This window comes from Perognathus longimembris, chromosome 18 (assembly GCF_023159225.1).
Source record: "Perognathus longimembris pacificus isolate PPM17 chromosome 18, ASM2315922v1, whole genome shotgun sequence".
NCBI lineage: Eukaryota > Metazoa > Chordata > Mammalia > Rodentia > Heteromyidae > Perognathus > Perognathus longimembris.
The window spans coordinates 48237384-48252987 of record NC_063178.1 but is presented as its reverse complement, the minus strand read 5'-3'; the positions used below and the strand labels follow the sequence as shown (position 1 = coordinate 48252987).

Below are 15604 nucleotides of genomic sequence, written 5' to 3'. Positions count from 1 at the left end.
TAGCCAAGGCAAATTCTGTTGAAAGTGGCCCACTTGGTAATTGTTTCCTTATATAGGAGGTCTTGTGCATTTCCCAGGCTGTTCAGAGAAGAGGAAATAAATGAGCAACCATCATGATAAATTAAGAGTTCTGTTAGGTAGTTGTGGATGATATCTGTCCTGGCTCAAAAGGATATAACTTGCCTGGGGAACTCCATAACTAGATTTTCATTTTCAACAAGGACTTTTCTTTGCCTCTGCACTTTTTTCTTTATATCAGATGGGTGGTTGAGATAAATAATTAAGGCCCAAGTCTGCATTGCATTATGGTTTGGAGGCAACTATTGCCTTATAGCTGTTTAAAAGCCTTTCATTTACACTTCCCTGGCTTCTCCTTAAAATTTTGAGAGCCTTCTTTTCAAAATCAAGATAGCTTTGTTAAACTTCTCCTTTCTCTCCTTCCTTGTTTCAATGAATAGGAAGTCCCCTTGAAAACTCACTAGGCAAACCAGAAGAGAAAGAACTAATGAAACAAGAATTAGTGTTATTCTCTCTGATGCTACAGGGGAAAAAAGACAGAAAATATTTCCTGCTTTGGTGAAGCTTACATTTTATTGTTTGCCCAACTCATAATAGATTTTTAAAGTTAGTTCCATTCCTCTTTCATTTATCTATTTTTTAAGATCTATTGTAAGCTGATGAACAGGGAGGTTACAGTTACATAAGTAAGGTAATGAGTACATTTCTGTAATGGTTTGTGAAAAAAAATCTATGAATTACTACCTCAACAGATGTAGTATTCTTTGTAAATCATCATTCATAGTAGTTCATACCATTTTTGTTCTCATTTTGAAAAATACTCTCCTGATTTGTATCTCCTAATGGTTATCTTCTGGTTCAGAGCAAAGATGGTCTACATTCAGCCTCTGGGAGTGAATCAGAATTCCACGATCCTAGTCCTGCTGATCTTATCATCCTGGTAAGTGATTGCTTTAAGAATGGATATGTTGCACAGTCCTGGCCAATGATATAACAAGAAATTAAAGATTGAGATGGGGTCTGGGAAGGTTTGTCTTATTCATTTGATTTACAGAGTGGTTATACTTACCTTAGTCAGATAAAGAGTATGTTTCTTTTTGGACATACATTCTGCCATATTTGTTTAAGTATATGGATTTTAGGTTTTGTTGTTTAGGAAATCCACCTCTTCCTTTAGTATATGACAACAAAGAGGAAAGAGTCACCTTTCTCTTCTCTTACATACCACTATAACTCAGCACAAGAAAATGTTGAATGACCTAATGTGTGTGTTTCTGAGATCCTTTATAATATATTTTTTATCTACTAAAGAATTAAAAGAAAGGAAATTGTATAAGGGAGACAGGACAAGTATACTTGAAAACTTAAGGAAGACTGTGCAATTGATTCTTTCTAGAGAGAAACTCCAGAAGTGGGAGGCCCAGTTAACATTATTTCTATAAGGGTAAAGCGACCCTTATCTCATATATATCACGGTAGATTCATTAATAGGAACTTCGCTTCCCAAAATATCCTTTGTTTAATTCACTGACAGCAGAAATAATGCAGTCTCTCTCCTACAGCCTGTGTTAGAGATTACTCAAAATCTCTACCATCTGCTACCCAGGTAAGTGCAACAATGGCATTATCTGTACCAGAGCCTCAGTGTGGTTACAGTATATATGGTTATTCACACATAATCAACTTATTGCCTGAATGTGATAAACTCTTGGGAGCTAGGAATGCTTTACTAATTAACATACCACTCAGAGTATCTTGAAGCTACCAATCAGTAAGTACCTTCTGAAGTGGTTTCTTAACCCAATTGCCCATGGCTCAAATTATACTGAATTAATATAAACATAGACTTTGACTGAACACTAGGTTCAACCCAAACTTCTACTTCGGGACGTTGTTCATTTGTAGGCACCTCCTCCTGTCGCTTGCTTGTGGAAATTCACTCAGGGAGAGACAGGATTTCAGAAAGTCTAAATCATATGGATTATGGAGATTGAGCTGTATCTACACATTAGTCTTCCCCTTCCCCAAAGCATTGGTTTTTTTCAAAAGCATATTCACATTCATTACCAAGTAAATTTCCCAACAACTGGATTTCAGGAAAGGGCAGGCCTCAAAGCCTTTATCTCATGGCCTTCTCTTTATTGTTTTCTTTACACTGGGTTGTTCATACTTCACTAAGGCCAGCCATTTACCCTGGTCTCATTGGAGCTGTGGCTGGCAAGAGTAAGCATCCATTTTTCCTTCAAAATAAAATCCTACAAATTATTGCTAAAATAAAAAGTGTACCTGCCAAAGAAAAGAACTCACGGAAAATTTTAGTATAGCAAAGGATGGTCAATACCTTCTAAGAACTAATTCTTGGGTTGTACAAGTTTCTAATATTAGTTACTTATGAGTTCTGTGCACTGAGCTTGAGAACTTTGGGGTATTCTATTTACACTTAGATAATGAAAGCAAATTTTAAAAATACACAGATATGTATCCTCATCTATAAATGTGGTTAAGTTTCAGCCTCTATGAAGTTGTCCATGAATTTCATATACATCTCATATCTAATACTTTCATCATGATCTGAGCTGTCCTTCATCTGGTCAGAAACGAATCCTTGTCCCTTAGCTTCCATTTGAATTCTTAGTTAAGGTTTGCTGTTTTCCTCTGAAGTTATCACTCCCTAGCTTCAATGTGATTAATTTGTAATTAATGTTATTAACACATTCTAGTATCTTTCACCTTCAAATGCAAAGTACTCCCTAAACTTTTTTTTGTTTTGCCTTTTATAACTTTTTCCAATGGCTGCCCCATTTCTCTGCTTTGTTTGCTAGCAAAGGTCTTTGACAAATTTATTTGCTTAATTCATTTTCTCATTTGCCAGCCTCTCTTTTTTCCCTCACTCCTACTGTTGTTGAAGCCGATCTTTAAAGGTCGCTAACAATCTCCATCATGCCAGTTTCAAAGGTCAAGTCACCAGCTCTCTTTGGAATTACAATGTCAGCAGCTTTTCAGTATTATACACTTGCACCGCTTTTTAAAAATTTTCCTCATTTGGCATCAAGGTCGCCTGCCGTCTCCTTTCCTCCATCATCTCTGTCATCTCTGCAGGTTCCTTTTTCTTCTTTTCTTTCTTGTTTCTCCTTGAAAGATTTTGCAGAGTTGTGGCCATCCCCTCTTTCTATCTAGATTTTGTTCTTGGACTCTGTATCCAAGTCCAGAGCCTCACAGACATAGTTTGTAAGTGACTTACAGCAACATGAATGCTGACATTTTCTGTTGATTTCTAAGTTAATATCTCCCATTGACATCTAATAATCATATCACACTTACCATGTCTAAAACGAAAATTCAAAACCATTGTGTTTCAAAATTCTTCTCCTCCTCCTCCTCATGTCAATAAATTGTGACACCAGGCACTCAACTATTCTTCTATTTTCCTTGTGTTGCACTGACAATCTATGAGTATGTTTTATCAATTAAACCTTCACAATTCAGGACCAATATGACCACTTTTAACCGCCTTTCTATTTGCTCCTACCTCATTCAAGATCTCAAGAACACTTACATTGTTAAAATAACCTTCTGACCAGTGCTCTTACACATAAATATTCTCTCTACAGTAGCTTGTACAACTGTTGTAGGTTGAATTCTGTCCCTGCAACACATATTACAAGGATAACCTCCTACTATTTCTGAATGTAGCTGTATTCAGAGATAAAGTGATCATCGAAGTAATAAAATTGAGTTCTCCAGTGTGCTCCTTAAAAGAAATAGTGCCTGTACAGAAAGTATGTGTAGACTCAAAGGCGCACAAAAGGAAGGCCATGTAAAGACTTAGGGAGAAGAGAGCCACCTACTGCTGAGGCAGAAGTCCCTAGCATCATAAAGTCAGATCTGCTTCCAGAACTGTGCAAACATTTCCATCCCTGAAGATCCTGGTTGGTGGCACTTCAACACTACTTCCTCACCCTACAAATGCAATAATCTGTCAGCAGCGTAAATCATACCATTTCACTCCATGGTACAAACTTCTAAAAGTTCTTAGTATTGTCACAAATTATACTAACTCTTTCATCCATTTCAAACATTCCTTAGCCTATCTTGTTTGATGGTATTATTTTTCTTCAAATAATTCCTCATTCATCTTCAGTTATATTGTCCCTTTATTACTTCTAGAACATTTCAGCCTCAAGAGCTTTGTTTTTATTTTTTTCTCTCCTTCCTTCCTTCCTTCCTTCCTTCCTTCCTTCCTTCCTTCCTTCCTTCCTTCCTACCTTCCTTCCTTCGTTCCTCTCTCTCTCTCTCTTTCTTTCTTTTTTTCTTGTTCTGTGAAACCTCAAGATACTGGCTTCTATGGAGCTCTCACTTTGCATAATTTTGGACTCTCATATCTTCAGAGACCTACTTTGTCAATCATTTCTAAAACAAATTTCCCCAACATGATCTCCTTATCATTTTATTCTGATGTTTTTGTATTCATATATCTCATTTCTATCTGAAATACTCTGTTTCTTTTGTCTATCCATTTTAGTAGAAAGTATAATCTGTAATGTTGCTTTTCTTGTCTTACTTATTCTTTCTAAAAATATATGACCTTACAAAACTGTGTGTGAAATTATTTTGCCATTGTCTTGAACTGGGCACTTAATAAGAGGTAGTTGAACTAGTGAACTTCTTTGCATTTAGGTCTTGTTCTTGTGCATTGTTTCTGAGCTTTTTAAGCTGTCAAATGTCACATGACAGCAATAGTTCACCTTTGCTACATGCTGACCAATGCTGATCATTGAGCTAAGGACTTAAACAGGTGTTATTCAATAGGATAGTTAGATTGTGTTACTCCTTGAAGAAGTTCACACAGACCTGATTAAAAGAATGAGGTGACATCTTACTATCTCTACTTGTTATAGTTTCTGAGAATGGCCAGATTAAGAAAGGGTGACTGCCATGGGCCCCTTTGTGAACCTTGGGGCCAGCCTTGCATAAGAAACTCAGTGTAACGCAAGGATTGGCTAACTGATACACTTGCTTTCTGACATTTGGCCATTGCTTCTCTGGCCTACTTTACCTGAGCCAGGTGCTCAGCTGAAAGTGACAGGAATGGTGGACAGATCGCTGACTGTTTTGATGAAGTTTCTCCTGTTTTCACTGAGAATTACTTGATGAGTCACAGTGAAATCATTTATTGAGACCAGATTCTGACTAGACTTACCTTCTGGTTCAACAATACATTCAGATGGTCACTGAAAATTGTAGCTATCATCCACTTCACCCCAGTGTTTGAATTCTCATCTCTAGATGCAGGGACATAAGACAAGAAAAATAGGAATGAGATAATATGAAACAGTAAATAATGCAACAAATAAAAACCCTAGTATTCTATCTCCTTTACAAGACAGTTTGTAGAGCCAATTCCATTTAATATTAATAGATATTAAAAGATAGAATGTCTCAATCACATTATTATTCCAGAAAGAAGAAACCTGAGATTAGCCTATTTCATTACCAATACAGGTCATGCCCTGTCCAAGAATCCTATCTCTGTTCACAATCAGCCCATAAGATTTCTACAATAGAAAGGTTTGGAGAAAACCTTAATGAGTAATGAAAATATCACACACTTTATAGGAGCCATCTGGAGAGGTCGACATTACTTATTTGAGATCATTAAAATGTGGAATTTAAATAAATCCCCAACCCAAGGGATAAGCCACACTTCAATGTAGGCCCAGCTGCCTGTCTTCCTATCATTCCCTGTCCCAAGATTCATCTCTTCCGGGGTCTGGATCAGTACATCTCCTCTAAATACCCCCACCATCCCATTCACTGCAAAACTAAAAATAGCCTTCATCACTCCTCCATAACTGTTGAGAACCATTCTCTTTGCAGGGCCCTGTTCTAGTGACAAGGAAGCCACCTCTCAGATTGCATGAATACTGGCCGACACATTTCCAGTTCTTGCAGAAATGACTAAACCAGAGGTTCATTGGAAGTGAGCCATAGTCGTTGGGTATGTTCTCAGAGCCTGTGCCAAAGACTCAGTTTCTCCAGTAAAAAGTTTTCCATTCCTATAGACATGTAGTGAGATGTGGGCCATACTGACAGAGTCTGGAGAACTATGGTGTTTCCTCACAATGAGCAATGGAAATGCACAACTCAGGATTGCACAGTTCTTGGTTACAAACCAAAGACACTGTGTCACACCCACTACAGTGCATCCTGATAATAAAACTCCAAGGTGGTTAATACACTACAGTCTCACACCTAACAAGCAACATTCTTGTTTTTGTAAATCCAAAGCCTCTGCCTTGTCCATGCTCAGAGTACATCCACCGGAGCTGATGGGGAAGTGGAAGCCACATATTAAAGAGTGCATGCTGTTCCACTTGTTACTTACTCCTTGCATCCACTGAAACACTTCAGTCTTCTTACACCATGGGAAGCCCTGTTTGGAGGGGGGAGGTATAGAGGCTGGGGAGGTGGATAATGTGTGCTGCTATTGTTTTTTCCACGAAACATTAGGTTATTTGGGGATATTATTCCCCATAGTGTGAACAATATGAGCTATTTTTCCACAACTGGCCTGGTTGACCCTGCAGCCAGCAATTTTCTGACTCTCAAACCCAGTGGGCCCAGGCCATTCAGGCAAATTCCAGGTGGCCCTGGAATAGGAGGCTGATGGCTTCTAACTAGGACTCATATCCTTCCAAGCAGGAATCGTGAAAGAGTGTGTGCCAAGAATCAAGGAAGAGGAGGACAAAGTCTTTCTTCCTGCTCAGTGTTTTCTACAAGGTGACAGTCATTCAGAGACTGCAAACTGGTCGTGATAGCTGCTCTACAAAGAGCCTCCAGGGAGAGATAGCCTGTGGTGAGGTGGGGTGGGGGACACAAAGTTTTGCACAGAGGATCTGTACCTGCCTTGTCACAAGTAGTGATGGGCTGTGTTACACAAAGCACATTGGGCCAAGTCTCAAAGAAACACAAAGCTGAGTGTGTCTGCCTTGGTTATGAATATTTTCTGTGTTATTTCAGAGATCAAATGAGAAAAAGATATGGAGATATGATATTAAATTGGACAATGGAAACAAATATACCAAGCTTTCAGCTCATCAGAATAATTACACAGAAAAAAATTATCCTTATTTCCTTTCGCCAGTGAGTAAACACAAATCTCAGAACACATCAGGAAGGCACGAAAAGAGGAGCAATTGAAAATGATGTTTCATTTGGCAGTGTACAGAAAGGTCCTTCTTCCTATGGGGAGACAGAGGTGAGAGTTGGGATGCACAACAACTAAAAATAAATTAAAGGAAACCTTCAGGGACATGATGGAGCTGGACGAAGAAGAGATAAACTCAGATGACTCTACTTTTGGAAATTATGTTAAGTGAACTTTTACAACAGGTGTGGCTAAGAAAGTATTGAGTTTTGTTCAGCACTGACACAGGTCCTAGAACTCTCACGTGCAGGAATCTAAAGGTGCGAGTCACAGATTCTTCATGCAAATCACTTAAAATGCTTATGACAAACATCCTTGAATCCTCTTCCTATGGTACTGACTCACAATCTCTTGGAATGAAACCAAGAGTCTGCATAATAACAAATTTCCTGTACTAATGTACAGTGTAGTTAGAGAATTACTCTTTTGATCACTACTTTCACATGCGGTGTTACCTTAGATATCTGGAGCAGGATTTTAAGTATTGTTATAAAAGTACTGCGCTTCTCTCAACATTGATTGCTAAATTTAAAAAATTTTAGCAGAATCAGTGGGAAACTGGAATGAGGAGAATGATAAGAGATCGAAAGAGTGAATGAATAACCATTTACTTATACGTAGCTTATTCCATTTCAGGCATTAGTCTACGCATTTCAGATCATCACCCCCGTCATTCGCACGTGGCAGTGTAGTATACCCAGTGGTTATTATGCTCTTTTTAAAGATGGGAAATGAGGCCTGGACACACCTATAGCTTACTCATATCTCGCAGTTTATTCTCTTCCACTCACGCATTCACAAGATTCCAAGTAATGAAGGAACAACACTTAAAATTCTGTGCAATACTTAGTGAGAGGAAAACGTGAACATGCGGAAGCTGTTACCAATCACTCTACTTTTCATGTTACTGTGATTTTTATTTTTCAGTAAAGGTTCAGGGAAGAAAAAAAAGTTCCCAAGTGTTGATGACATGTATCCTTAGCTGTTGATTTCAAAAGATGTCCTTATAAATGACCACTTAAATCTTGATCTCTTTGTTTAAACGGTTATTGCCCCTGTGAAGTTTTTTAATTAGCATCTAATAATTGTAGGTCAATAGAAATTCTTCAAAGCCATTTAGTAAAGGAAATGTAATGTGGGGGAAAATGTTGGTTTAGTATGTCCCTTTAAGTTGATGTAGGATGTAGTTTAAGGTATCATACTACTATCTCGTGGGATCAGAAACATCTATGTTAAAACTCAATTAGGGTTGTGTGAGGTGCAGTTACCACCCACGATCAAAGCCACAGACTGCCTGAGACTCGGGTTTCAGATGGCTGTGACTACACTGCAAACAGAGGCTGGGACTTTCTGCCTTTTGGTGGCTGATACTGTCTGGAGAGATGGAAAAGCTAAGGCCCAATGTTAGCCCAGATTTTGACCTAGCGATGTTCAACCCAGGAGAACTCAGTGAAGACATGACCCTCTCCACCCTTCTCTTCAAGAGCAGTACCCATCTCCAATGCCAATTCATGTCTTTAGCTGTTCCATGTCATGCACATAGATAAGCCACTGAGAATACCTTTCAGAACACATGTTTCTGATGAAAGACACACTCTGTACAGACACAGTCATTGGCTAGAAACTGATGAGAATAATTAAAGACAGAATACTCTATCCCACCTCAAGGTCTGTTCCCTCAGGTTCTCTTCATTATGAGAGAATTATTTACAATTCATTCAGATGAAGAAAATGCAAAGTTGCTTCCCATTCTGCTTTACTGATTACTTTGTGAGTATCCTGTGCATTCCGTATGCCTTCTGGATTTGTGGTCCATCATGTTTGCTCTAATAGGCGTCCTGCCAGATTGTTTCTTGTGAATCATGACCAATGGACACTCACTGGTTTTCAGCTGGGTTTGTCTAATGGAATGCACCAGCAGGAAGGCTGATATATGCACAATGTAATTCTATGACTCTATCAGAATGAATGGCATTGCTCCATTGGTAAGGAAATGGAAAGACTTGGAAAAATTCATACTAAGTGAAATCAGCCAAACTCAAGTGAGTGCTAAGGTATGGAATGCTGTACCTACTTTGCATTTGCATGTATTTGTGACATTTGAGGAAAGATGGTGTACTGGTGGAAAGCAGCCATAAAAACAGGGGAATGACAACCATCCTGGAAGAGGGAGCAGAATAAGTAAAATGCCCCCCAAACAGCATTACCCCTGTGTCCACAGAACCGTAAACAGCCAGGAAAGGAAGGGAAAGGATGGTGGAGGTCCGAGAAGTTAGGAGGCCAGTTCCATTCGTGGAAGTAGATACAGGACAGTCTAGGGGGCTTGATTGTTATCTTGCATAAACTATGAAGTTGTCATGCTATAGAATAAATTGACCTGATTTATCTGTTTTGGGAATCACTCTTCTTCCCAAAAGATATTCCCGGTTCTTCTGTGAAATCAAGTGATTCCCCTTTATTGAGTCATCCAATTATTTGACTAGAGAACACACAGTATCTTGAGTCACAGAGTGGAACTGGTGAGGAATGGTCTGATTCTGGACACATGAAGAAAGGAACCAACAAGATTTTTTAGTAGATTGCATGGTTTGAGTTGGCAGAAATGGGGTGTGTGTGGGGAGCCAGTTTTCGAAGTGTCTCTTCAGCCTCCAAGTGGAGATGTCAAATAGCAGTTGGACCTTCAAGTCAGCGTCCAAGGGAGAGTCTGGGTAGAGATGAGCAACTGAGACTTGTGAGCAGAAGGACTGTACATGACACCATGTATTTGGGATATTATGCCTGGAAAACAAGTCTATGTGAAGGAAATTCAAGACATTTTAGTGGTCTTAAGGATGAGGAAGAATAAAGAAACAATTGCACAAATCTTACTGGGAAAGAAAGCAGGAGGGATGCATGGTCCAGGAAGCCAAATAAGGAAGCGATTGCCAGAAAGAGGGAGAGATTTGGTGTCAAGATCAGGTGGATAAAGCACAGATAGATGGAAGAATTATGTTATACGTGAAGTAGAACACGGAACTCTTGAGTGAATGAATCAAGGAGAAAATTGAGAAGGGGTTTTGGGAGAATGAATGGAGTTCATTCTTTGAAGAATGTAACTGCAATCGAGGACAAAAATTCCAGGGGGGCTGGGAATATGACCTAGTGGCAAGAGTGCTTGCCTCATATACATGAGGCCCTGGGTTCGATTTCCAAGCACCACATATATAGAAAATGGCCAGAAGTGGTGCTGTGGCTCAAGTGGCTGAGTGCTAGCCTTGAGCGGGAAGAAGCCAGGGACGGTGCTCAGGCCCTGAGTCCAAGGCCCAGGACTAGCAAAAAAAAAAAAAAAAAATTGCAGTGATCACTGGAGGTTAAGATGAAGAATCAAGAAAGGTTTCTTTCCAATGGAAAAATACTTCATGTGCGATTTCAATCTGATCCAGAATGGAAGGGGAAATTAATGGTGGAGGAAAGAAATGGTCAAATGCTGGTTGTGTTCTTGAATAGACAAGATGAGACATTAAGATGGGAGGACAGAGCACTTGGCTCATTGAACTTGGTCCCAGGAAAATTACAGTTGAATTATTTAGAGCCTTCTCAGCAGATTAATGTCGGTCAATGATAGAAGATGATTCATATCCATTATTTTGATGTATGATCGGCTATTCATGAAATTTTTTGCTGAGCCAGGTTTCCGTTTGCCTAAAAGGATACAAGTGAAATATGCAGATACATGATTAAACACTGCAAGGGAAACTTGAAAGTAGGAAAGCAGTGCTTGGGTTTGAAGAGTGACATAAAATTATGAAGCTCCTTTAAAATCTTGGGCAACAACTTGTGTTTTTTCCCATTTCTTTATTGTTAAAGTGATGTATTGAGGGGTTAAAGTTTCATATGTAAGGCAGTGAGTACATTTCTTATCCACCTTGTTACCTCCTCCCTCATTTACCCCCTCCCAGTCTCCCCCTCTCTCCCCATGTATTATACAATTGGTTTACGCCATATAGTTTTGTAAGTATTGCTGTTGCATTGGATTGTCTTTTTATCTTTTGTCCCTCAATTTTGGTATTCCCTTTCCCTTCCCTATTCCAATACACACATGTACAGTATCAAGGGTACTAAATCAGTTACAGTGATATCAAGGATAAAACCATGGGAAAGAAAGACAAAAGAAAAAGGGCATAATTTCACATGGTATGTTGAAAATAACAACAACGATATACCACTTCTTTTCATAACTTGGAGTTTATTTCGCTTAGCATTGGCTTATGTGTTCATTTAAGGTTAATAGGTGTTGAATAGAACCTAGAAAAGGAAGTTAATGAAATAGGCAATTTCTGTAACAGAATACTAGCAGAGAACTTCCCAAATATCCAGAAGGATAGGCCATCCAGATACAAGAACCCCAGTCAGACAAGACCAGAGTTTGCACCCAGTGATCAACCCCACCAGGATGGTGCTCATGTTAAAGTCTAAGAAGAACTACTGTAGAATGCAGTATATTCTTTATAAAATACTCTTGCCATATAAAGACATACAACAATGAGTAAATGTTCTTCACAACCAATAGCATGCACTATGAAAGACTCTTAGGAAACTGGAGAACAGGAAAGCAATAGACCAGACTCCATCATCAATAGGCTAAATTGTTTATTGCCAGTGAGGGACATAGACCCTTCCCTGGGTTTGGAGGTTGTGCAAGGGACTGGACTGGGGGTGCCTTATATAGGTGTTAAACAGGAAGCAGAAAAAATAGGCTATGGTCTCTTGCGGGCTCAGGGTGCTGTTCTTAGCCAGGCCCAGGTGGAAGGCTAAGCCTGGAGTGATGAAGAATTTTGGCTGAATCCCAGGTGGGAATGGCCTACCTGCAGGCAAGCAGGTGAGGGCCTACCTGGTCCAGGAAGACGGTGCAAGTCCTTACTTGAAGGACAGCCCAAGTTTTATATTTTGACAAAAAAAAAAAATTTTAATCCTGTGCCCACCATGCAAACACTTACCATGGCAAAACCCCAAGCATTATGACTTGCCTTCTTAAGCCACGGTCATCTCACCTGTAGGGGGGGAGGGGGCTACAAAAGTTCCATTTGCAAAGTCCTAGAAGACCATAAATGATAACAAATACGAGCGAGCAGGCTTCTTTCTTGTCAGGAGTCAAACTTGCAGCTAAATTCTTCCTGACCTCTGGCTGTGTTTTCAAGGACGTGCAAGGACATGGCTTAATGGAAAATCGGAAATGCTTTACTATGTCTGCTATGAGTCCATTCTTATGTTAACCAAACTCATCCTGTCTTAACTACCATCAGGTATTGCTCTGGGGTCCATTCTTATGTTAACCAACCTTACCCTGTCTTAGCTATGTCGGGTACTGCTAACTCCAAGCCTTTTTGTGTTCTGGAATTTTAAGCCTATGCTGTTTCCTGGTTTTCAAACTGCATATGTCCTGGAAGTTAAGAATAAACCTGGCTGCAGTCTCGAGTTACAATCTCCCGTACCCCATCTCCGCCTCTTGTCTTTTTTCTCTTGTCTTATATTTTTCCTTTCCTTTAATCCTCGCCCCCCTCATTCAGGATTCCCTTTTCACTGCTGGCCGGCTCGGCAGAAGTGGCGCCTGAACAGGGACCTGTACACCTGGGACGATGGCAGAGGACCCCCGCTCAGGTAAGGACGTCTGATCACTTGGAAAGGAGAGCGGGAAAGAGATATTCAGGAGTAAGTAATTATGGGACTAAGTATAGGCTGCATGTTATACGTTCAGGCCCCCAAAGGCATGCTTCATGCCCGGGCAGTGAAAGTTGGCCAAAGTCACTTTATTGAGGAAGCATGCCCCCAGTTCCCGGAGGAAGGAACCAATAACTTAGAAACTTGGCAGAAAATTGGAAAAAAGATTCAGGAACATTATGATGCAAGTGGCCCTGAGAAAACTCCAGTGGATGCTATTATTCTTTGGTATCTGATCCAAGATTGCTTAGATCCTAGACATGAATAGATTAAATTCAATCAGTCAATTGGAGAAACTGAACAGGGACCTGATGAGTGTTGCCCAGCCCCGGGAGCATATGCTGCTGCCCGGGAAGTGCTGAGAAAATTATTAAGATCTGAACCCAACGGGGCAGATATTAAGGAAGACTCAGATGGCTCAGACACTGAGGAGAAATTATGCAATGAGCCTACTGAAAATAGATTGACCCATGTTGAGAATATGTTTAAATCAGTCATAGCCCTAATATAACAGCTTCACCCAGAACAACAAACTCCTTTAAAGGTAGGTACTGGTAAGCCCCCAACCGACAGTCCTGGAAGACTTACAGCTCTCCTAGGTGCAGGCTGCTTGCAGAGTGGAGGGACCTGAGGCTAGGGAAATGCTAACTCCACCGAGGTAACTTCTCCTGACCGAGCGCTCTACTTCCATCCACCACGACATATTTGAAGCCCCAACCAGGGTGAGTGACCATTAGTCTGGAGCTTGGATTTTCCATAAAGCCACTGGGCTAGGTCAAGGGGATCAGCAATTGTGGGTGTTTGGAGTCAACTGATCTCTAGTTCAGCTCCGCTGGTCGCTCATCACGTGGGGGACAGTCTAAAATGCTTCAGGAAAGCTGCTCAAGTTTGAGCCCAATCCTACATATTTGGAATATTTTTGCAGGACTTACCTAACTTCTATGAGTGCTGAGGCAGATGAAGTTTTCTCTGTCTCTTTTTCTGCCTCTCTCTAAATTCTGCCTGCCTGCCTGTGTCATAGGATGGGCTGGTGCTAATTTCCAAAGATACCAATATTTGTTTAACATCTGCTTTGAAAGACTCAAAAAAAAAAAAAAGGTTTTCTGTTCTTGTTATTGATGAGTTTGGGGACTCAGTTAAATCCTGCTTGTTTGGCTAAATCGTCAGCTTTCTCTAGCATTGAGCATGTGGTCGACAATAGGATTGGTTGGAGTGGAAGCCTGCCTGTCCCCCAGGTGACAGGCATGCCAAAGTCCTGGAGGCTGGACAGAAACTTGGGTTCTCCAGTTCCCGGTAACCCTGCACCCACTCTGAACTCTGTAACTATGGCCTTGCATTTCAAAGGTGCCTTGCAACTCAAATGCTGGAAGATGAAAGTGTCTTTTCATGAGCTTGCTGTCTGTGTTCATGTCCTGTCTCCCATAAGCTCCCCATGGGAGCTAAACTGTTTTCTCAAAATGTGGCTTTTCGGATAATCTGATAATTTTGGTTTGCTGAAAATGTTTTTTGTTTCTGTTCTTTTTTGTTTGTTTGTTTACTAACTAACCACATGGTTCTAGAATATAGGCAAAATAATGTCATTTGCCACTGGAATTCCAGAAAACTTACATGGCCAATTAAAGAACAATTCTAAGCACACCCCAAAGCTTGTGCACACTGTTTGTATGTGTATGTATGTATGTATGTCTATGTCTATCCGTTGGTAAAACTTAAAAACAAAACAAGAAACAGGTTTTAAACCCAAACTGATCATGTTTGGGTGCAAGCAAATGTGTCTAAAAAACACTCCAAAAGGTTCTATTCAAGAGTACACCTAATCCTGACAATTCTTTGATATAGACTAAGATTTTGCTTCTCCATTTTTTTCTTTTCTTTTTTTTCCCCCTATGCTCTCATAAACTCTTTAAGATCAAGGGACCAGAGTCATTTTGGAACAACTGTACAAATGTGACTATTAACCTAAATTTTCCTGACCCAAAATTAACATTTTGCTTTATAGGATGCAGGTTGACATGTGTGCTAGCTGAGTAGACCGTGGCAGTCTGTGGCCACAGGAAGCTGCCTCCACATTTGGCTCCTAAACTGCCTGGTTTGCTCAGGAAATCTAGGAGTCCTGTGAGGATTTTGACAGGCCCAGGCTGTCAAAGGCTACTACCCTGTCTCTGCCTGTCCCCAAGATTAGAGTTGGGTTTATAGCAGGCCTATCATGACAGAGTTGCAACCGAGACTTATTCCAAGGTTAAAAGCATCAAAGTTGTGTTTGGTGACCACAGAGTTGCACTGGGGTAGCATTGGTGTCTTCTCCCTCCATGACTCAGAAACTGTCCTGGCTGCTACAGAGAGCAGACTTGGTTGGCCTTCAATCTGTGTGGATTTTGTGACTAGGAAGATGGTTAAAGGCCCAAGCTTCTAAAATCTGTTTGAAAATGCCTTTAACCAGTCTGTGTAGAAATTTACAGGCAACAAGCAGGAGGTATGACAGCCTATCCAGGGAACTCTGAGATGCTACTACAGCCTGATCCAGATGCAAGCCATCTCTCCTGCTGGCCTGCTAATTTGGGGTGGAAGACACAGCCACTTCAGATCCGCTGAAGCTGAGACTTTTGATGTTATTCATTTGTTTTCTCTTTCACGTGCCAGTAAGGTAACATTAAATAATATGATTTGATTTAATGGCACATG

The 15604-nt window shown here is 40.3% G+C and overlaps 1 pseudogene; it reads left to right on the top strand.

The window, feature by feature from the left end:
* Positions 1-15604, top strand: part of LOC125367033 — a 37582-nt pseudogene that overhangs the window by 16144 nt on the left and 5834 nt on the right.